The sequence below is a fragment of the Bactrocera neohumeralis genome, chromosome 6, assembly GCF_024586455.1.
Source record: "Bactrocera neohumeralis isolate Rockhampton chromosome 6, APGP_CSIRO_Bneo_wtdbg2-racon-allhic-juicebox.fasta_v2, whole genome shotgun sequence".
Classification (NCBI taxonomy): domain Eukaryota; kingdom Metazoa; phylum Arthropoda; class Insecta; order Diptera; family Tephritidae; genus Bactrocera; species Bactrocera neohumeralis.
Genome location: NC_065923.1, coordinates 25,241,918 through 25,266,585, shown reverse-complemented (window position 1 = coordinate 25,266,585; position 24,668 = coordinate 25,241,918). Strand labels below are relative to the sequence as shown.

At 35.1% G+C, this 24,668-nt stretch overlaps 1 protein-coding gene across 2 annotated transcripts in view; it reads right to left on the bottom strand.

Annotated features, from left to right (window-relative positions):
• Window positions 1-16,504, bottom strand: part of LOC126762451 (uncharacterized) — a 78,775-nt gene extending 62,271 nt beyond the window's left edge. The window contains exons 1-2 of one of the 2 annotated variants that reach the window (XM_050479187.1): window positions 16,375-16,504; window positions 12,224-12,394 (exon numbers count right to left, since the gene is read on the bottom strand). The gene's annotated coding sequence lies outside the window, so the exon portion shown is untranslated. The remainder of the gene's footprint in view (window positions 1-12,223; window positions 12,395-16,374) is intronic. The other variant, XM_050479189.1, reaches the window with a different exon arrangement.
• Window positions 16,505-24,668: the final 8,164 nt, after the last annotated feature.

Here is a 24,668-nt window from a genome sequence, read left to right as displayed (position 1 = left end):
CGTCAATAAAATAACGGAACTGGTGCTTGAGAATCAACGATTAACAGTCAAAGATCACACTGCCATCGCTGGATTATCGGAAGGATCAGTGAAAACCAATTTGAAAAGTCACTTGGGCCTAAGAACAGTAAAAAGACGATTGGTGCCAAAATCACCTTTTTCGAAAAACAACGTCGTGTTAAAGTCTGTGAAACACTGCTTTCCAACTACAGTATGTCATGAAACGTATTATATATTACTGGCAATGAGTTTCACTTGTATATCTGTGCTTATGACCCGGAAATATACAGTCGACCAACCGAACCTCGTGGCAAGGATGAGCCGAAGCCGAAAAACCCACGTCAAAGCAGGTCAAGGTTATGTTGACAGTTTGCTTCGATTAACGAGGTGTGGTGCACTCCGAATTCCGGTCAAACTGTCAAAAAGGAATACTATTCATATATTATGCGTTGTTTGCGCGAAGCTAATCGTAAAAAAGTGCGGAATTATGTGCCAAAAACTTTTAATTTCTGCTGGACGATAATGCACCGTCGCATACTGCATTGATTCTTAAATGTTCAATTTTCAATCGATATCGTGCCACAATCACCGTTTTTGGCTAGTTTAGCCTCGTGTTTCTTCTGGCTATTCAGTAAACTAAAACGACCACTCCGGGGAAACCGTTTTGAGTCAGTTGAATACATTGAATGTGAATCGCTACTCGCATTGAAGGCTATTTCGGAAATTGTCTTTAGCAACTGTTTCGAAGATTGGAAAAAACGTTGGTACAAGTGTATTGAGGCCGAGGAGATTACTTTGAGTGGGGCGACATAGATTTTAAAGAACAAATGAAGAATTTTAAAGTTATAAATAAAGTCTTCCTATTTGTTCCTCATAGTAGTATGCACGTAAAAATATTTTGATTTCTATAATATCTCCCTTCCGAAAATGTCACCATGGATAAGCCAGCCGGCGGAAGACCTGGGGCGATGAATTCCGATCGAATCATGGAAAACATCGAGTTAGAGCGGCATGTGGCATATCGTGACATCGTTTCGTTAGTCACCAAACCATTTTAAACCATCTGCAGAAGGCTGGATACATAAAAAATCTTGATGTTTGGATGCCGCATGATTTGACGCAAAAAAACCTTCTGGACCGAATCAACGCCTGCGATATGCTGCTGAAACGGAACGAACTCGACCCATTTTTGAAGCGGATGGTGACTGGCGACGAAAAATGGATCACATACGACAATATCAAGCGAAAACGGTCGTGGTCGAAGGCCGATGAATCGTCCCAAACAGTGGCCAAGCCGGGATTGACGGCCAGGAAGGTTTTGCTGTGTGTTTGGTGGGATTGGAAGGGAATCATCCACTATGAGCTGCTCCCATATGGCCAGACGCTTAATTCTACCATCTACTGCGAACAACTGAACCGCTTGAAGCAGGCGATCGACCAGAAGCGTTCAGAATTGGCCAACAGGAAGGGTGTAGTGTTCCACCAAGACAACGCCAGACCACACACTTCGTTGATGACTCGTCAGAAGCTACGGGAGCTCGGATGGGAGGTTTTATCACATCCACCATATAGCCCGGACATAGCGCCAAGTGATTACCACCTATTCCTGTCCATGGCGAACGCCCTTGTTGGTGTAAAGTTGAACTCAAAAGAGGCTTGTGAAAAGTGGCTGTCCGGGTTCTTCGCAAATAAGGAGGGGGGCTTCTATAAGGGGGGTATTTTAAAGTTTCCGTCTAGATGAAAACAGAATTTCGAACAAAACGGCGCATATATGAACTAAATCCGATGCCTGTAAAACTTTTTATAAAGCATTAAATAAAGTGCAAAAAAGCGGAAGGGAGATATTTGACAATATTTGTTTTCAATTCTTTGATAAGAAACACACTAGCAATACCATATATTAAATATACAGCGTGTCTATATCAGAGCTCTGAAACCTTAGTAAACATGAGTTAATAAAACTATCGTAGGGGCGCCAACGATACGCAATTTAAACAATAAAATCTATAGATGTTTTAACAGAAAATTAATCGAGATAGATATAGATTTACATATGTATATATTATATAAATGATCAGAATAAAGAGAAGAAAGAAAAGAATTCAAATCCGATTTGTTTGTTCGTCTCATACTCTGGGATACAACAAACTTTTAAATCTCATATCATCCTTTCACTTTCATTTTACGCCCAAAAATTTTCGAAATCGGACTTTAACTTTTCAAAGACCCAGACTCTAAATATGTAAACCACAGTGCAAAAAACTGATTTTTTGACGAGCATATTGGTTAATCTGTAAGTTCTAGTATTGAAATTTGTGGAGAAAATGTTGGTGATGACAGCATGTCCGTGTGCCAAAAATGGCCGTATATCGTATTGACCGATATACATATATAGAATCATATATTTCTATGCAAGCAATTGAACAATTTCAAAAAAAAGTGTTTATCCTACTTGAAAACCTGTTTCGAGTTCGAATAATTTTGTTTTAAAATAAGATAAAACAATATATTAACAAGTAAGGAAGGGCTAAGTTCGGGTGTCACCGAACATTTTATACTCTCGCATGATAAAGTGATAATCGAGATTTCATTATACGTCATTTACATATTTTTCAAATAGCGTATTTTTTTAAAGTTATATTCCGCTATCATCATTGGTTCCTAATGTATATATTCGTATTATACAGAGAAGGCATCAGATGGAATTCAAAATAGCGTTATATTGGAAAAAGGCGTGGTTGTGAACCGATTTCACCCATATTTTGTACATGTAATCAGGGTGTTAAGAAAATATTATATACCGAATTTCATTGAAATCGGTCTAATAGTTCCCGAGATATGGTTTTTGGTCCATAAATGGGCGACGCCACGCCCATTTTCAATTTAAAAAAAAAAGCCTGGGTGCAGCTTCCTTCTGCAATTTCTTCCGTAAAGTTTAGTGTTTCTAGTGTTTCTGATTTTCAGCATAACCTTTGTATGGGAGGTGGGCGTGGTTATTTTCCGATTTCTTCCATTTTTCAACTGTATATGGAAATGCCTGAAGAAAACAACTCTATAGAGTTTGGTTGACATAACTATAGTAGTTTCCGAGATATGTACAAAAAACTTAGTAGGGGGCGGGGACACGCCCACTTTTCCAAAAAAAATTACGTCCAAATATGCCCCTCCCTAATGCGATCCTTTGTGCCAAATTTCACTTTAATATCTTTATTTATGGCTAAGTTATGACACTTTATATTTTTTCGGTTTTCGCCATTTTGTGGGCGTGGCAGCGGGCCGATTTTGTCCATCTTCGAACTTAACCTTCTTATGGAGCCAAGAAATACGTGTACTAAGTTTCATCATGATATCTCAATTTTTACTCAAGTTACAGCTTGCACGGACGGACAGACGGACGGACGGACAGACAGACATCCGGATTTCGACTCTACTCGTCACCCTGATCACTTTGGTATATATAACCCTATATCCGACTCTTTTAGTTTTAGGACTTACAAACAATCGTTATTTGAACAAAACTATAATACTCTCCTTAGCAACTTTGTTGCGAGAGTATAAAAAAAATTGAAATAATGTAAAAAAGGATCATTAAAGATTAAGTAAAGTTTAGGATTTGTTTTTAATTTTTCCAAATACTAACCTAACTCTCCTCATTAGAAATCCATTTTATCTGATTTGAAATTATGTTTTCCAGCAAAAATGAAATATATTATATATTGATGTACATTTTATTTACAATAAAGTTGTTAACATTTCTCTTATTTTTTTAGTAGATTTGTTTCCGATTTTGTGATTCTCTAACAAAGCACAACTATGTTCAACTTATTCGCCATTCAATCCACGTATTGCGGTTCAATGAATTTTATGTAGTTTTTTTTTATTTTTTATTTGTATTCCGCAATTTTCGCTTTAGCGCTTGGCTTTTGTTTAGCCAACTTTTCAGCTAACGGTATTTTAAAGTAAGCACCAATTAAAAGTCAGTTTTTATGTAGTTGCAGAACAGAAAATGTGTTACCAATACATACATATACAAAGTAGCTTTGAAATTGGCATGCACTTGCTCAACACACACATATACACACGTATACACACACACATATACACACCCATAAACACAAGCTCACCTTACCACCTCAAGCCAATTAGTCTCGAGTTGCAATTAGTTCGAAGGAAAGGTTCGCAATTTGTTTCGAGTTATCATGTTTCGCCATCTGATTTGTGTGGCGTATAAGAATTTTAAGTGGATATATGTATGTATGTGTATGTGTATGCATATGAATGTATTAAGCTAGAAAGCAATGAAGTGGATTAGTGATTGAGGTTTAGAGGTTGGGTTAGAAGTAAGGGTTTAACTGTTGCGAATCAAGGATATATGAGTACATCTATATACTATATGTAGAGGCAACCACAATTTTTCCAGAAATGAAATATTGTCGAAAATAAAATTTGGCATATTTCGCTAATTATTGATTTTCAGCGCCTATTCAGCTGATAACAATGTTTGCTGAATATCTGAAAAGATTGAGAGAAGTTTCACTCTAAATATTAAACTTTTAAAATTGGAGCAGGATTGAAATTGATCAAATTTGTTCCAAAAGCAGCTATTGGCTTGATTATGAGTTTACGAATAGTTCCCAGGAAAATCAACCATTAAGGAATGGTATGCTAAGTTTGGATGTGGTGAAATAGGCATCGAAGACAATGAAGGCAGTGAACGCCCTAAAGAGGTTGTTATCGAAGAAAAAATCAAAAACGTTCACAAAATAATTTCGGTTGTCCGCAAAGTAAAGTTTTTCGAGACAGCAGGTACTCTAAATATATCAACTGAACGTGTACATCATATCATTCACGAATATTTAGGTATGAGAACGCTGTATACAAAGCGGATGCCACGCGAGCTCACTTTTGGGCAAAAAAACGACGAGTTCATGATTCGGAGCAGTGTTTGGAGATGTTCAAGCGTAATGAACCCGAGTTTTTGCGTCGATATGTGACAATAGATGAGGCGTGGCTCCATCATTTCACTCCGATGTCCAATCGACAGTCACACGAGTGGACCTCACATAATGAACCCGCTTCAAAGCATAGAAAAACGCAACTGGACCATCAAAATCTATTAGATAGCGTTATGGGAACGTTTGAAGCACGATATCGCCCAAAAACGGCCACATTTGAGGAAAAGGAAAGTGTTGTTTTACAAAACCAATGCACCGTATAATAAGCTAGTGAAAACGGTGGCCAGAAATATTGAATTGGGTTTCGAACTGGCTCCCTACCTACCGTAATCTGGCCCCAGCGACTATTTCCTGTTCACAGATCTCAAAAGAATGCTCACTGAAAAGAAATTTTCATAAAACGAAATGGTGTTGGTCGAAACTGAGGCCGGTTTTAAAACAAAGGACAAATCGCACTACAAAAATGGTAACGAAAAGTTGGAGACTGACTAAAATTAGTGTGTCAGCCTTGAAGGGAATTATGTTGAATAAAGAAAACGAATTTTGCAAAAAAATTTCTTTTACTAGTTTTACTCTTTTATTAGGCCGGAGACTTTTCAATTGACTTGGTGATAAGCTTAAGCAGTTACATGGGTTTCCTCGGGTTAAAAACAGTCTTTTTTCAACAATTTTTTCTCATATAAAAAATGAAATATTTTATCAGAACTTTTTATTATTACAAACATACACTATTAACAAAGAAAAATTGAAATTTTGAGAAAAAATATTTTAAACTTGGCCATTGCAACGCCATTTCCGGTGAACCCTCGGAAAAAAGATACACCGCGTTGGCAGGATAACCGCTTACAGGATCATCCGAAGTAAAAAAAATACCTGTTTTAGTTAAATCCTTAATATATTTACACTCGTGGCCACGCAAACTTTACCATTAAAAATTTTCATGTATTATGCATTTTTGACTACATTTTATAACGGTAATTTTTGGGGTATAGAAATTTTTTATTTAGAATAAGTTAATGACATGTTATTAATCAAAAATATCAAAAAACTGAGCTCGAAATGTAAGACACTGACATTAGATGAAAAAATGATAAAATTTATTTTTTATGTTTTTATTTTTATTTCATTTACACTATATTTGAAATTAATATTTTACTTTGTTTTTAATTGAAATACGAAGTTTAATAGGCGTATCATTTTAAAAACAATAAAATCGGCCGCTTTTGTATAAACACTGAAAAACTAATTTGTATTTGACTCATTAAACGTAATAAATAAAAAACTATAATAATAATTAGATAATATAATTTAGTTTACTTCTGCGTACTAAAAACTTACAAAAAATAAAATTGAAGAAAATCCCGAACGAACGAAAAAGTCTGAAAAAAATATTTAAGAAAGTATAGTGGTAAGGTTTGCGTGGCCATGAGTGTATTATATATTTTTAACTTGGTCGAAGGAAAAAAACTGAAAATTGGATTTTTGGTGGACAATCGAAAAAAAATCCTTCACCCAAGTCTTTAAGAATTTTATCTCAAAGACTTATGTGAAATTTTATGAAGAATGGTTGAGTAGTTCTTAAGAAATTTTGCCAACCGACTACCAATACACAGTTTCGAGAAAAACGCGTTTAAAGACGGGGCACTTAGCCTAGCTAGCCTCGAGCGCACAAGTTGTCAGAAACTATTACTCGGATCAACTTGAAAATTTAGGAAAATATTCTAAAGGTGTTGTTGTAAAATTTAATAAAAATCGATTTTTGGAAAGCCGTAAACCCATGTAACCCTCAAAGGAAGAAACTGGATGAAATACATTGTCATATTATAATCTGTTCTTGAAAAGCTGGAGAATCACCGGTACTTACAGGGCAATGTTAATAGTAGAAAGTGTATAATGCTTCATTCACTTACAAATCAAATCTCTCTCCAGCTTCAGTTTTAGAAATCCTCTTTGGTAAATATAAAAAAAAACCATGTGGACTAGCTAAAAACTCTTCCCGTTCCATACTGTCAAAATTGTCTGAAGCTGCGACTGAGAATCTTGGCTTTAACTTCAACACTTGGCTTTAACTTTAACCTAACTTGTGAATTACCTGTTATTAGAATTAGTCACCTCAACAGGTTTGTGTTGGGTTCTTTCATTTCAATATTTATGGCTTCACAACGGACATTTTGAAAACTATTTGTGAGTGATATTGATCGGGAATCAACCATAGCTAAGGCAAACCAATGAAAACATAGGAAAGTATGTTAGCATTTAAGTGGAAAAAAATGTAAAAAAAAATCTTTTAGTTAATGTCAACATTTCCGTTAAGAGATTAGTCCTTCAAAATTATTCAACAAATACAATTTTTCCTCATATACCTAAATATCTAATGCCTGAAAAAATTCTTTAATATTTTAAGATATTTTGCAACATTCTCTTGCATAAAAAGTATACACTTTATGTACTCTTACTTATGTCTCTTATTTTCTGAATAGAGATATATATATGCATATATAGGGTATACTATACTTCAAGTATCCTTTACAGCCTTGTATCCATCTCGCATCTGCGTGTATTTCTTTGTTACGAACATTTGTTACAACGATACGTTGGCATTCAGTTGTATTCTACTACTCAAGTTTACTGCATTGTTGATTTCTTTCATCTTTTCTAAGCAATTTTCAATTAACTTTAAATTTTGTTTTCTAATTTTCAAAGAATCCACAATAAACAGAAAACTTTGCTGCTGCTTGGCAAATTATTACGAAAATTTCGGAACTCGAGGAAATTGAAATGCAGATATACCAAATGCTTCAAGTAAATTCATGCATAAGCATATAAAAATACATTTATATATATATGTATATATGTAGGGTTGAAAGTTGAGTATTGCTTGTAAGAGATGTTCTGGAAATTATAAGAAAGGCTGTCTTTGTTTGAACAACTGATATATGCAGTAAAGTTTGTTTGTAAAAAACGTGCTTAGACTTTTTGGCGTAGTATTTGTTTGGTGCTCCATAGAAGATGGAAGAACGAAAACAGCATTTTCGGCACACTATTTTACTGTTTTACTATCAAAAGAGTAAAAATACGGTTCAAGCAAGGCGAAAATTTTTTGATGAGTACGTAGAAGATGTGCTGACCGAAAGTCAATGCCGAATTTCGTTTGCAAAAGTTTCGCTCCGGCAATTTCGATCTTGAAAATGCACTGTCCTGGTTCTGGAGGGCCATTGTCTTGCAGCCAATGTGGATAAAATAATTTCGTTGGTTGATGCAAATTGAGAATTTGCTGAAATATTAAATTTATCTAACACGACCATTCAGAAGCACATGGATTCATTTCGAAGAAAAAAATATTTTTTGTGAATTTTGTGAAAGTTGCCTACATTTAGGAGTTTTTCAAAATAAAAAGGGGGAAGAGTAAGAAAAGGTGCTTTAATATTTTAAAAAACTACTTTCATAAATTATTGAAAAGTTCAGAAACGACAAGTAATAATATTTTGCTATCTAACACCGCTAAAACCTCTTAAATCAGGTTAACACAAATAAATTGTCCTGGTAAACACTTAACCGCTCTCGCAATAAAAATAGTATACAATTTCTAATCTAAACTCCGCTAATGCGTCAACTTTTCAGAAGAATGCTGCAGCGTTCGTTTTGCCATATAAATCACTCACATTGAACGATTACTTCCTCCTGTCGCAACGCACGACCACAATGCGCCGCATAAATCCACTGGTCATGGCAATTATTAACGCTTTGCTGTTCGTGCAGCTTCCTGCTACAAATAGCTGCGAGCTCGCTACGCGATTTCGTGTGTATGTGTGAGTGTGTGCGAGTTCGTGGTTCGTTTGATGTGCGCGGTCCCTTGACCGTTTTCGAGTGTCAGCTTGAAATATGAGCGTCATTATGGAAACCCATCTTAGCCCGGCAATAATGACCAGCATTTTGCTGCAAACATTTACAACAAGTACATATGTACATTTGTGCTATAAGTGTGTGTAGAAAATGTTTATTTGGGCTTAATGTACCGTTAGTTTAAATTTTAAAGTATTTTTTGAAAATTAAAAATAATTTCTGTTAGAAAAGTACAAAATTTATAAATATTTGTACCAAAAATTATATGCCAAAATTAGTCACCCTGTACTTTTTTCTTAAATTTTGAATTATTTAAAAATTGTTTTCGAAATTAAAAAAAAATATTATAAAAAATTAAATATTAATCACCCAGTATTTTCTTTTAAATATTGAATTATTTAAAAATATTTTTCTAAATTAAAAAAAATATTTTGCTTAAAAAAATTATTTCAAAATGTGGCGGTCAAAAATAATTTTTATTAGAAAAATACAGAATTTAGACAAAAAAAAAAATAAATAAAAATAAAAAAAATTGTCGCCTTGTAGTTTCTTAAATTTGGAATTATTTAAAAAATAATTCTAAACTTAAAAAAACAATTAATGAAAAAATCCTCAATTTAGAAATACTTGTAGAAAAAAAAAAAAAATAAAAATTAGTCACCCTGTATTTACTTAAATCTTTTAATTATTTAAAATTATTTTTCTAAACTTAAAAAACAAAATAAATTTTGCTGAAAAATACAAAATTTAGAAATATCGCAAAAAATTACGAAAAAATCAAAATTAGTCACCCTGTATTTTTTTAAATTTTGAAGTATTTGAAAAATTTGTATAAACTTAAAAAAAAATTGATAAAGGAAACCAAAAATTAGAAATACTTGTTTAAATAAAAAAAAATAAAATAATAATCACCCTGTATTTACTTAAAATTTGGAATTAATTAAAATTATTTTTCTAAATTTAAAAACCAAAAACATTTTGCTGAAAAATCCAAAATATAGAAAAATTAAAAAAAAACATTTTGCTGAAAAATGTTTACATTTTTTACTTTTCATGGCTTCAAAATAATTTTAGTGGAAATTACAAAATTTAGAAATATTTGTTTAAAAAATTCAAAATTAATCACCCTGTATTTTTTTTGCACTTACAATGCTGACGATGCGATTTCTAAGCAACGCTAAATATATATAACGGTAAAATATATCATTCACACATGCACCCTTAAATGTATTTGTTTGCTTTTGTGTTTTCTTTTTGTTGGTCTGGTCCCATGCCCCACGGCTGCCATTAAACGCTGATGCTTGGTCATAAATAAACGCCAAATGTAGTTGTTGCTGCGGCAAATGTTGTTGTTGCATTGTAAAATGCTGCTGGCGCACACGTGTGTTATTATTGTCCTTTTGAAGTGCAATTTCTGTGTGCATTTGAGTGTGTGTGTGTTTGAGTGCGCCAGGATATGAGTTATTCGTTTTAAGTACGCTTATTTGTATTTGTTGTTGTTTGTGTAAACAGCTAGACTTTCAACTCTTTTAGCTACCGATAAATCAAACGTTATTTGGACAGCCAAAAATGCCAACTCGCCGTGGTTCAAGGCAAACGAACGCTTTCGCAGCGAAAACGATGCAGAAAATGCATTTGTCATTCGGGCTAATCGCATTAATGCATCGGACGCTGGCTCAGAGAGTTTAGTAAGAGCATGGGTGCATAAATTTTCTTTATGGGATCAATACCAGATACAGGCATAAATTTATCATTGGATTTATGTGTGTAGCTGAGGTTAGTTTGATTGCCTTACTCAACCAGAAGCAACTACCAAGACGCTTTCAACTGATTCACAAAGGATTACTCAATTATAATATATTTCTATTTCTCAAAAATTAACCTACAAAGTAATTTAAACTATAGCTCTGCCAAAAAAAAGAACAATGTAAACTTTTAATATAATATATTGATTATTCATTGCCACCTGATCAGATTTGAGTCGGAATAGTTAAACTGCGTGATGCAAAGCATTCAGTGAAGGTCGTAAAGTTATCGACGGTACTCGAAAGTACCCGAAAATTGTAATTAACTTCCCCGGGTAAATTATATTAAAAAAATGTTTTCTGCTAAGTTAGTTGGATTGTCCTTAATTACTGTGCCAAATATGAACGCGATCTGTCAATCAGTTTGTTTACAGCAGCTGCTTAAGTCGGTACACCTCAATAGTGCGTTGAGATTTTTACAACGAACAAAAATATCAAATACGGTTCGTTGAAGACATGAGTCGTTCTGGATGACTTTCGACCTCTTCAACTGATGAAAATATTAAAAAAGTAAAGTACATGGTGCTTGAAAATCGTCAGGCAAGTGTTAGAGCGATGACAAGAGAGCTTGACATCTATCGTGAGTCCGATTGAATGATTTTGGTGGATATTTTGGATGTGAAATGCATTGCGAATTTCGATCACTTGACTCGTTCTGAAATGCAAACAAGTCAACAATTCTTGGAATGGAAAGAGTAGCCTAGAAATCTATGAACATGCTTGAGTCATGCGAAGACGGTCGATGAGGAGTTCTATTTGGTGGTTTTGGTACTAACGATCAATCACAGTATTCTCCACAGTTTGTTTTATGAAGAGCATCATAGCTGACATGGGTTTATGATTCTGAAATGCAAACAAGTCAACAATCATTGGAATGGAGAGGAAAAAAACGAGGCCAAACTAAAAAAAAACTACACCAAAGCCGCTCAAAAATCAGGGTGATGCCCATTGTTTTTTTAGATACCTGTGCTTTGGTGCATCATGAGTTTGTTCCGGAGGTACAGACGGTCAATGAGGAGTTCTATTTGGTGGTTTTGGTACTAACGATCAATCACAGTATTCTCCAGATTTGGCTCTGTGTGATTTTTTCTTCTTCTCTATTTTGTTACGTTGTATATGGTAGTAATTAATCAATACATTTCCCTGACCCCCATACACTGAAAATAATGATTTCCGGCTATTCGATTGGTAGCACAAGCTATAACACTTTTTTAATGAAGACTCACGGTTGCCGTTGGAATTGTATTTGTCGAATTTGAGACAGGTTTATAATAACACAATTAAAAAAAATTGTAGATTATACCCAAGGAATTACTTATCCAAATTTGACTTCGACGTTTCCATACAATTTCATACATGAAAGATAATAAGGCGATTAGTATGCCTGAGGACATCGATAACTGTTGAGCAGCTTAGTTAGAAAAAATACTAAAGAGACATTGTGTTAATTCCACATGAATAATACTTAGAAGAAATACGCTTAATAACAATTTAGAAGCAGCTTTCTGGATCAAAAAACGATACTCGAATATTTTAAATTTAATTTACCCTAAAATAGTGCTTTTATATTTACAAATTATAGAAGAGAACAGAAAAAAAATAATAAATAAAACGACTTACCACTTATTTGAAAATCCGCTGCAGGTTATCTGAGAAGCTGCTGATTTATTTATTCCTAAATTTCTTTACGGAACACTAATTAAGTTCACCAATGTAAACAGTTCTCAATTCAAACACGCGACGACTGAGGTCGATCGGATTGTTTGGTTTTCAATTAAAAACACTGTCACTCTGAAAATTAAGCGGAAGTAAGTGATTAAACTTTAGCGTTTTGAAATTTTTTTTATTTATTTAGCACTTCTTTCGTTTTGTTGTTTGTTTGTGTAAATTCTGCCGCTGTTGGCATGGTTGTAGAGTTTATGACTATTGTAATTTCTACATTCTTCAGGCTTGATAGATTTTATATTTACAAGGCAGAGATAAAATGATTTTATTTTGGAACAGATTTAACTTTAAGTTTTTTTATTCATCTCTGAGTAGAGTTTTGATGATATATTATATGCATATTGAAAATGATAGGAGTTTTTAAGCAAAAGCACTACTAAACATTTCTTTTTTTTCCCACATACATAAACTATTTCTTAGATTTTCAGATATTGAAGGATATTAGATTGTACTCTTTAACATAAACTACGTTTGGGGGATGAAAATCATTGGTCTTCTTATAAAATAAGTGTAAGCAAATACCGTCTCTTAAGGGTTAATATTTATTCAATAGGTACAGCTGTAGAGTCGTAGGTGGTGTTTTCTCAAGACATAAAATTATTACGCTTTGCTGCCAAAATGTTTCATTATCTAATCTTTTTTTATATTGAAAGATGCAGAATAAAATCTTTTCAGGATATTAAATTAAGAAATTGGTCTTAATACCTAAGTTATAATTGTATTCTTTCCAATGGGGTGTACATTAAATACACTTAGATCTAGCTATATTTTGTTCCTATGACAGTTAAGGCCATCCGTGATGGGTTCTTCCAAGCTATTTTCAAAATGTCCTATGCTCCCAACGAAAACACTGAATTTAGGAAAATCAAGCTTGAACAAAACATAAATACTTTCAATCCAACAAAAATCATATACAACATTAGCATGTGTTCTTTCAATTCCAGAGTATTACAAAATAATGCAATGGAGTATATTACTTGATATTGGCTTTTTGGAATGATTTTTATTGTTTAGAATTTTGGTGACTCGAGAAATCACAATTAGAGAGTTTTAGGTACGCTGTTCGTAAAGCATTCTAACACACATCGAGACGAAATATGCTATTTCGTAAATATTTTCGACTAATTTCGACAAAGAAGTGATTACCAAGTTGTTTCGGGAAATGAAGATGGTGAAAAAGGATTTATTAGTTTACTAACCTTCCCTCAGAATTATTAATAAGAAAATCGCTCAGCAATAGATTTACTTAGCCGCTTTTCTTTATATTGCTAATATTAAAAAAAAAATATTATGCAAATATATGCAACTATTATAAGCCAATTCAAGAACCATTTTAATGACATATAGATATTCTTATTGGAATTTATTTTTATGCCCAGAACGGGGTATATTAAGTTTTCCCAACAGGAATCATTAGATACTACTCTATAGAGTATACAACGACCCCTAAAACGCAAAACAACGTTTCCTCAAAAAAAAATTAAATATCGTTGCCTGATATAATAACCAATATATAACCATTGTAAAACGAAAACTCGATTTTTTTTTAATATGAGTGTGTGATAACCAATACATTGGGTAGTCTAAAAAGTCTTTTCGAATTTTGTCAATAGATGCCGTTGCAGTCATATATCTCCAGTGCTACCAATCACATTGTGTCATACTATATAAAGGTGGAAAGGTGAGATTTAAGCTTTGTTGTACCAAAAAAATTAAATTTGTGGAAGTTGAAAAAAGTTACAGCTGTTCAAAAATGAGTGAAAATAATGAAGAAATTCGTTATTTTCTGAAATTTTTGTATAATTAAGAGAAGAATACCACGAAAACCATCAATGAAATTTGTCAAGTTTACGGGGACGATGCTGTATAAGTTCGTGCAGCACAACAATGGTTCCTAGCTTCTGTTCTCGAAATTTCGACTTACACTGATGAAAGTTTTACACTGATGGAATAATGTCTCTATCGAAAAAATGGTTTGGTCGACCAAAATGGTACATATTTGTTTACTTATTTATTAGTATAAATATACAAAAAAAAAACAAGTTGAAGTTTGATTAGAAATACGAAAACACTTTTTCGACTACCCAATATAACCATTTTATAGCCGAAACTCAAATTTTGTATCAATATTAGTGGTATATATATGGTTTTTCCTTCGCCTGTAAACTTATGAAAAGTGATGTATAAATAATCTGCACGACGAGCTGAGTACTTTTAGTCATGTCCATTTGAACGTTCGTCCATCTGTATATATGCGAATTAGTCCCTTAGCTTTGAGGCATCGATCTGAAATTTTGTAAACGTTCTTTTCTGACTAAGAAGCTCCTCATTATCTGTCATTCAGGCTGAACGATCGGAATAAAATGTTTGTATGGAAAGACTTCATGAAATTTATCATGGGTTATTGTCCGAAGCACAGCTGTAATCTTATCAACTTATTCAAATCAAACCACTATACCAAATAGCTGCCATACAAACTGAACGATTAGAATCAAGTTTTTGCATGGAAAACTTTATTATTTGAGGAGATATCTTTACGAAATTTCGCATGAGTTATTATCTGAGGTAGTGTTGTAAATTCCGCAGAAACTTTCCAGATCGGCTCACTTTAGCATACAGCTGCCATACAAACTGACCAAACAAAATCAAGTTCTTGTATAGAAAACTTGTCGATTTGATAAGATATCTTCATGAAATTTAGCATGAATTATTAAAGCAAAGCAAGGCTACAATCTGTGTATAAATTGTTCAAATTGGACCAGTATAGCATATAGCTGTCATACAAACTGATCGATTCAAATCAAGTCCTTGTATGAAAAACTTTTTTAGTTGACGAGATATCTTCATCAAATTTAGCATGGATTATTATACAAAGCAATGGCATAATTTTCGAAGAAATTGTTCAAATCGGATCACTGTAGCATATAGCTACCATATAAACTGTCCGATCAAAGTCAAGTCCTTGTATAAAAAACTTCTCGATTTGACAAGATATCTTGATGAAATTTGATATGAATTGTTGCCAAATGCTAGGCTATAATCTATGTAAAAATTATTAAAATTGGATCAGTATAGCATATAGCTGTCATACAAACTGACCAATAAAAATCAACTAAAAGATATTTTGTACACTTATCCCCTGTTAGAAAAGCAACTGTGCGGGGTATTATGCTTCGGTGCAACTGATGAAAACGTTTTTCTTGTTTGGTCTTCAAATTCTGATCATGTTTGGGACAAAAATTTTTTTTCGAAATTTCATAAATATTTTTTTAATTTTTTATTGCCATATAGAAGGCTTAGAATAAAAAAAAATATATAACAGATAGTTTTTCTAGATTTTTAAAGACATTTTTCATATTATTTTCATTTGTTCACATATTTCATCATTATTCGTTAGTATTTGTACAACTTTCAAACTTTTTTCAATGTTCCATATTTCTCAAATTTGTAAGATACATTACTGTAATTAAGTTTGTTCATCAAATTTTAACTATACGCCAACCAATTGCACAATTTACACCAACAAACAACAAAATTATAAACGTTTTTAATATGTTTTGAGCACTTTTGTTTTGATTTTATTAAAAAATGTATTCTTTATCTTAGATTCTTGTTGACTTTCCAAAAGTTTTACTTTAAATTATTAGAAACACTTTTTTTTAATAATCAAACTCTGAGCACAAGCATTTTCTGCCACTTTTTGTATTTTTTAGTGTTTAGACATATTATATTAAATTTTTATTTCAAAATTTCTTTTTTTATTTTTGTTTTTTTTTTTTCAGTAAAATATTTGTCTTAACACAAGAGTAACGCTTCTGTTAACGCACACTGTATATATACACACACACACACACACGCACAAAAATCACAAAAGTCAGCCAACAATGCCACGTCGCTGTCTGTTGAGGTGAAAAGTCCTCTCCACACACTTTCACCAAACAATTTCTTTAGACTTTTGAAAAATTCGTTCGAAAATCACTTTTTTCAAGTTAAAATATTTCTTTTGTAAACCAAATTTTCCATAAATAATAACTCTATTTTCTTACAAATAAAACTGTTTCAATTTTCAACCATTTGATTTGCTATTTGCTCAAAGTGAGTTTTGCCTCTCTGCGTTGCCAAACTGTGCACGTTGCACGCTGCCGTCGTACTGAACACAACTCGAACTGGAACTGAACTAAAACTTTTCAATGGCTGACATGCTGACTTTGGCGTTGGCGTTGGCCAGCGTTTTCCCAGCGCTTTTGAAGAGGCACACAACGCACGCACACATACGCGCACAAACACACACACACACATATCAACTCACAAAAACACCCACAAGTTCCAGCAGCAAGCAGCAGAACCTGCGAAAATGAATGAAAATTCTTAGAATCCGAAAAAACGATGGTAAAGCAAAAACAAAGAGGAATGAATGAAATGAACGGCGAGCGCATAAATTATTTTTGCATTCAGCAAATTCATTCCGTGGCTAACGGTATCCTTGTAATGCAGCGCAGCTAAATATCCTGCAGGATATACACCTATATTGCGTCTCAGCGTTACACAAGCACACACACACACCCACACATGCGCGCCACAGCATCTCAAATATCACCACTATACACTCGTTTGCATTCGTCCGCACGAACGCAGCTCGAAAGTATTCAGCTGAGCAACTCGTGCATTCACAGAGTTAATGCGCTCCAAGTGGCATAACTTTTCTCCCCCATTTACTCAATCCCTGCGCTTTTGAGCGCGCTCAATCTCGCTCTCTCCCTCTCTATTGTTTTTCCTATATCGCCGCGCTTTGAAAGGTGTGCAAAAATTGTTGCGCATGTTCCAAAAATAGTTGCCTAACACTAAACAAACCAGTTATTAATATTCTTGTGGTTCGTAAATAAATTCATAGTTCGTATTTACAGTTACTAAAAATATCCATATTGCGTGCATAGCTGTTAGGTACACTGTTAACTGATGAAAAAATGCGCTCAACATGCATTCTTACATTGGGTGAGTGTTTCTCTTTTACTCACTCAAGCTTTGCACTCACTTCCTGATAAGAGTTATCGGAAATATCGATGTTGTTATTGTAAAATATGTTCCTTAAATAGTTGTAGGGAATGGCGTTCTGTTGAAATGCTTTTATTGAATGAAAGCTGGGGTATTTCCTGTTCATGTACCATATATACGAGACGATAGTGGTAATGAGCTGACCTTCGATCTTTTGAGATAGTAATTACCGAGCTTCACTATCCCTTCCAGCATTTTTAGTATTATCACAGAGTTTATTCGTCCCATCAATGGTTAAGACGTCAGTCCTCAACCGATAGCATTAAAAAAAGTTTCGACTTTAGTATAGACTAAGTTAGATCATAGGGTTATGATCCACTTATACAGCTGTGACTGCTGATCCTTTGTGTATCCGAACACAATTAGATGTGGCTCCCCTGACACTTATACACCGAAGAAACGCTTGAGCCTACCACAAATTTGTTAATCCCAGCAACTTCGCCGGGTTCGCCGAAAGTGTGTCTACCGAGATGTTTCAACGTTAGTTTGGCAAAAGCTGTACAGTTGAGAAAAAGTATGTAGATGATTCCACAACACCTTTTTCCATACAATTTTGCTAATTTCTGTTCGATAATGTCTAGTCAGCACGCCTGCCTTGGCGGCAAGATAAACCTTCCCAATAGCACGTAGCTCAGAAGCCCCAGGGTTCCACTTTGAGCCAAAAGGATCTCGGAGTTGAAAGCGTACAAAAACCAGCTTGTGCAAAAACTAAAGCCACTCGACCTTCCCTAGCGACATCACTTGACCTCTTGAAAAACCTTTAAGAAGATACGACGTTTTCGAGCCAAATTTTGTTCAGCGATGAGATCCATTTCTGAAACAATGGATACGTAAACAAGCAAAATTGCCGCAGTTGGGACAAAGAGCAACCTGAAGAGATTCAAGAGCTGCCATTTCATACAGAAAAAACAACAGTTTTGTGTGGTTTGTGAGCCGGTGGCATCATCGGTTCATATTGAGAATGTAATCGTCAACGGCGTCCGTTATCGCGCCATGATAACCGACTATTTGTGATCTCGGCGACATTTCGTTTCAACAAGACGGTGTTGCTTCACACACATTGCATCAATCAATGGATTTATTGAGAGAACACTTCAGTGAGCAGACGATTTCATGTTTTGGGCCGGTCCATTGGCTACCAAGATCGTGTGATATCACACCGTTAGACTTGTGCGGATATGTAACGTCTAAAGTCTATGCCGACAATCTCGCTTCGATTGAGGTCTTGAGCAAGACATCTCGCGTGTCATTCGCCAATTACCAGACGAAATGCTCGAACGAGTCTTTGAAAATTGGACTCAACGGATGGACCGTCTGAGACGTAGCCGCGGCCAACATTTGAAAGAGATAATCTTGAAAAGATAAATGTCAAAGAATGTTCTTTCAAATGATAATAAACATTCCCCATTAAATTTGAAAGCTTTCTGTGTTTTTTCTTTAAAAAAGTAGGGAACCTTAAAATTGATCACCCTTTACTTGCCCAGAGCAGACGATTCTTCGGCTTAGTAAAAAACAAAAAAAAACGTTGCACCGAAGATAATATACCCTTCACAGTTGCATTTCTTTTAGTAACTATGTGTTCAGCTTGTCCGATAGACATTATATTATTACCCTAAGCTAATCCATGTCAAATACGTCAAATGCGAAAGTTTTCCATACAAGCCCTTGATTCCGATCGTTCAGTTTGTATGGCAGCTATATGCTATAGTTAACCGATCTGAACAATTTCTTCGGAGATTACATTGTTGCTTTAGAAAATAATTTATACCAAATTTCGTGAATATATATGTTATAGTGGTCCGATATCGGCAGTTCCAACAAATAAGCAGCTTCTTTAAGAGAAAATGACGTTTGCTAAATTTCAAAACGATATCTTAAGAACTAAGGACTAGTTCGTATATATACAGGCAGACAGACGGACGGACAGATGGACGGAAATATAGACGGCCAGACAGACAGACGGACATGACTAAATCGACTCAGCTCAACATACTGATCATTTACATACATATATACTTTATAGGGTCTCCGACGCTTCCCACTGGGTAACACTTCGTGGCAAACTTAATATACCCTGTTCAGGGTATAATTACTCAAAAATGATTTACATCCAAGGGTATTGTTGAAGGCAAACTTGGTCGGGGATGCTAATGGGATGGCGACGCCATTTTTAAATCTCTCTTCTTTAATCGCTGATCTCACCAACATCGGGTTGCATTCTGTGGATCACAAAATAGGCTCTGTCGATCGAATATATGTAGATTTTTTACTGTTGATCTGTTAGTGGACATTTCAACCCGAGACCTTGAGATATAACATGCTATCAGCTGGCTGGAACTCGGTTTCGAAGACGAAGGGTAATCCACTTGGCGGATATTAATTGTTATGAAAGTAGCACTAAAGCCTCAGAAAATTACTCTAAACGGCGCTAACAGCAGGCCAAAGGCCACAAAAAGCTGTAGCATCGAAAGATGATGTTGATGATCTGTCCAAGTAAAGATCACCCCTCTAGAAGCTTCCACAAATAAAGGGAGCAAATAACTGAAAATATTTATGGTATACATTTCCATACTTAATAATTCCAAAGTAACAGTTTTATATTCGTAATAATTCAGATAGGAGGAAATAGCAATTTAGATATCGAGACTAATTTCAAACAGCGATAGCGTTAAGTAAGTATATTTTGAAATTCTATTGTTGCTATGCTATGCTTCTTTGAAACGCTTAGCCAACCAGTCGAACTAGCGCCTAAATATATACTACAAACGCGTTCACATTAATATTCCCTAAAATTCATAGAAATATGTCGAATTTCTAGGTATAAAAACTAATTTGAATAATATAACAAATATTATACTACAACTACAACAACAGCTCAGAACTTGTAAAATGTAATTAACAACAAATCTAAAAATAGACAGAAGCTCAACGATGAATACTACATCTAAACCAGCAACAACATAAACATGACGACACATTTACGCCCCTGTTATTCTCTAAGCTCTGCGTGTGCGTTATGTGTTCACAGGTGTCCTGATTTAGAGCCATCAGCACATACATACACTCACACGCATATACATATACTATATGTGATGATGTGTTGTGTATTTTTACAATCAGCATGCAATTTTATGGCATGTTTGTTGAAATCCACATTTACATAGCATGGCATAATGGCAGCGTTGCATTTGCACAAAAACAAATGACCTGTATGTGTGCATGTTCAGTTACACTTATAAAAATATTCAACATTCTTAAAGTATAAATCTATACAGTTTTGTTGTGGTGGCAATCATAATAAAATATAGCATGACTTAACGTAACATAACATAGAATAGCATTTTATAACATGAGATAACACAACATAACGTAGCATAGAATAAGTGAAGATAACTGCATTTTTCATGAAGTCTAATGGCAGCGTCTGTTCACCAAAGAAGCGGTTGCGAGTGGGCTCCGGTCGTTAAACAAGCGGCTCGGAAAATAAATGATCGACGGAAGAAAAGGGCGATATGACCAAAGAAGCCCAAGGTGAGCCAAGAAGACAGCTTTGGTACAACAGTTGGAAAATTCAGCGTTCATGGCGAAATCTCTCCAAATGGGTTTAGGCTGATTGACTTCGCAGGAGCCCGAATTATGGTTGTCTACAGTATTAGATTCCAGCACAAGAAAATTCATCAAGCTACTTGGCTGTCTCTGGATCGAAAAGTTCGTAATCAGATCGATCATGTTGTAAGAGACGGACGACACGTCTCCAGTGTCCTTGACATCGACTCGGACCACTATCTTGTTGTACCGAAGATACGCACCAGCCTCTGTGCAGCAAAGCTTGCGCGTCAACGAACACAGGGAAAGTAAGACGTCGAGAAGCTGCGTAATGGTATTCCACTCGACTTGCACTCCTGCTATCTGAAAGCATTCATCAGCAACTCGATATAAGGGAACTGAGAGACGGCAAGAATCGGGAAGGACCTCTCCGAGTCGTTCGATACCAACCAAGGCGGACAGATAAGGCGACTAGCTACTGTGTGACTTCTTCAACCTATGTATTTCTGGAGAAAATAAGACGATCTAGATAGAGAAGGTACAATCTTCTATAAGAGTGTCCACCTGCTTTCGTACGTCGATGAGATTGATGTCGTTGGCCTCAACAACGGAGCCGTTAGTTCTGCTTCCTCCAAACTGGATAAGGAAGCGAATCGTATGGGCCTGGTTGTGAACGAAGACAAGATGAAATTTCTCGAACGTCACTATGGACAGTCATAATTTGAAGTCGTGGGTCCTCTCCCGACACACAAATACCAAACTCTGCAAGTCCCTCATCATTCCTATTCTGGTATATGGTGCGAAATCATGGACGATGACATCATCAAATGAGTCAGCTTTAAGAGTGTTCGAGAGAAAAGTTTTAAGGAAGATTTATTTTCCTTTGGGCATTGGCACAGCGAGTCCCGTAGTCGAAGAAACGATGACGATGTACGAGATACGACGACATTGATATTTCAGCGAATCGAGAGCGGCTCTGCTGGCTAGGTCATGTTGACGGATGGAAGAGAATATTCCAGATTGGAAGATTTTCGATTCCCTACCGGCCGGTGAAAGCAGAGGAAGAGGAATACCTCCAGTCCGTTGTAGAGATCGATTGGTGAAGAACCGAGCTGCATTTGGTATCTCGAATTGGCGTCAAATAGCGAAAAAAAGAAACGACAGGGCGATAACCGCGTAAGCGATGTCTATGCCATTAAAGAAGATATGCACCTAAAGTATTTCGATATGCACCAGCTACATTTAATCAAGACAAATAGCATTGATAATCGCAACATGATCGATATCCCCATATAATTACATTTGAAAGATACGAGGGACCTTTGCTCATCGCTTGAAAAAAAATATATTCTCAAATTCTGCCTCGAGCACTTAATACCGTGTTCCGATCGAGACTTATCACGAGATTTAGGTGGTTGAGTAGATTATCTAACTAATCCACTAGATTTAGCCAGATTTCGCCATACAAAAACAATTGTTAATCTCCTCACCGAGGTGATTTGAGGCTCGAAATTTCACTGTGTGACTCTGATTTAGCAGAAATTATCAACTACCACATGGAGAAACAGCAAATATTTGGTCGAAACATGGTACAAGATCGAAGTTCACACGCAATCCCCACAAATTGCAGCGCTTCATACTCCCTCTCTGAAAGTATGTAATGTCAAAACCCTAGAACGATTTTTATAATTAGTAAAACTTTCGAACTTTATGTTGAGTGGCTTTTCGTTGAACTACCCAGAGGTTTATATAATATAAGAGTTGTTTCAAACAGAGAGGGGCTTTTAGAACATCTTCCATGAAGTAAAAAAAAAACATATTCCGAATTATATTTTTTTACCAACGATCTTCTAGGAGAACTATAAAAGTTTGATCTCTCTATAAAAGTTTAAAAACATGAAATGATTTGAAAATATCTTATATGACCACACAATTTCTCCGAGTGCATAAAACATATTAATTTACTTATGTATATGCAAATGTAGGTAAATGCAATTTCCACGCAAGTAAGAATTGGTCGTCGAAACGGAAATTATATTTCCCATGTCGAATCGTATGTATTATTTTCATAATATTAAAATCATGAATTATGAGATTTTAGATATAAATATGTACCATGTACCATGGTATACTACTGTGGGCAAAAACTAGTAAGACCTTTTAATTTAAATTTCGCGAGAAAACGCATTCGAAGAAATATCTTTTTTTATAGGTTGGTGTAACTCTCAGTGACATCTGTGTCAAACGTCATATCAATATAATCATTAGTGTTTAGTATACGCCTGTCTTTCTGAAGTACATAAAGTGCATTCGAGGATCTTTACGATGAGTGAAAATATTCAACAAAGAAGTTCCATTAAATTTTGTGTGCGGAATCAAATTTCTGGTGCCGAAACATTCAGAATTTTGGATAATTGTTTGTCTTCGGTGATAATTGTTTATTGTGAGCAAGTGTTCTGATTGGTAAAAATTATTCAAAGAGGGTCGAAAATGCGTTGACAACAAACGACGTACATGACGGCCATCAACATCAACTGATGATCAACACCTCAATAAAATAAAGGAATTGTTGCTTGAGAATCGACGATTAATAGTAAGAGATTTTACTGGCAGTGTTGGAATATCGGTAGGATGAGTTAATACCATTTTGAAATATAATTTGGAACTAAGAAAGGTGAACGCATGATTTGTGCAAAAATCAATAAATTTTTTCAAAAAACAGCGTTGCATTAACGTCTGTGAAAGAATGCTTTCCGACTGCCAGGATCTTACCAAGCATATTATTACTGGTGATGAGTCTTGGATCTACACTTATGATCCGGAAACAGACGATCAATCTGCCGAATAGCGGTGTAAATGTGAGCCGTAGCCGAAAAAACCATGTCAAAGCAGGTCAAAAATCAAGGTTTTGTTGACAGCTTTCTGGAATTACCGAGGTGTGATGCTCTCCGAATTCCTTCGGACCAGCCAAACTGTTCACAAGGAAAACTATTTGTGAGCTAAGCGTTAGTTGCGCGAAGATATTCGTAAAAAACGCCGGAATTATGGGCCGACAACTCTTGAATTTGGCGCCACGATAATGCACCATCGTAAACTGCATTGATACTTCGTGAGTTTTTCGCCCAGTTTTTAACGAATATTGTGCTGAAACCACCGTATTCCCTGATTTAGCTTCATGTGACTTCTGGCTATTCAGAAAGCTTAACTGATCATTCCGGGGAAACCGTTTTGAGTCAATTAAAGACGTTAAACGTGAATCCCTAAGGCTATTCCGGTAATTGACTTTAACAACTGATTCGAGGATTGGAGAAAATGTTGACACAAGTGCTGTGACCAAAGCGGATTATTTTGTGGGAGACGACATAGATTTTGAAAAAAATAAAATAAATTATGAACAAAGTCTTACTATTTTTTGCTCATAGTAGTGAGAGATCCATTTTTCGGTCAAGTTCATATGACAGATGCCGTAAAGCGCAAGTATTTTCCATTTCAAAAATACTAGCCCGACTTATAAACTCTATAGTTTCTCTCATATGACCTTGCATACTTAAAGGACAAAATTCTGTGGTCCACTAAAAGAAGACCTTTCTATATTTAAATCGAGGTCAACTTTACTTGACTGAATTAAAATTATATATTCTTACTCAAATAGAATGTTAAATAGTCGAGTGAGCATTATATAATCCCATATTAGTCAATGTTCCTTAAACATTTTTCTACCTGTGACCACAATCACAGTTTG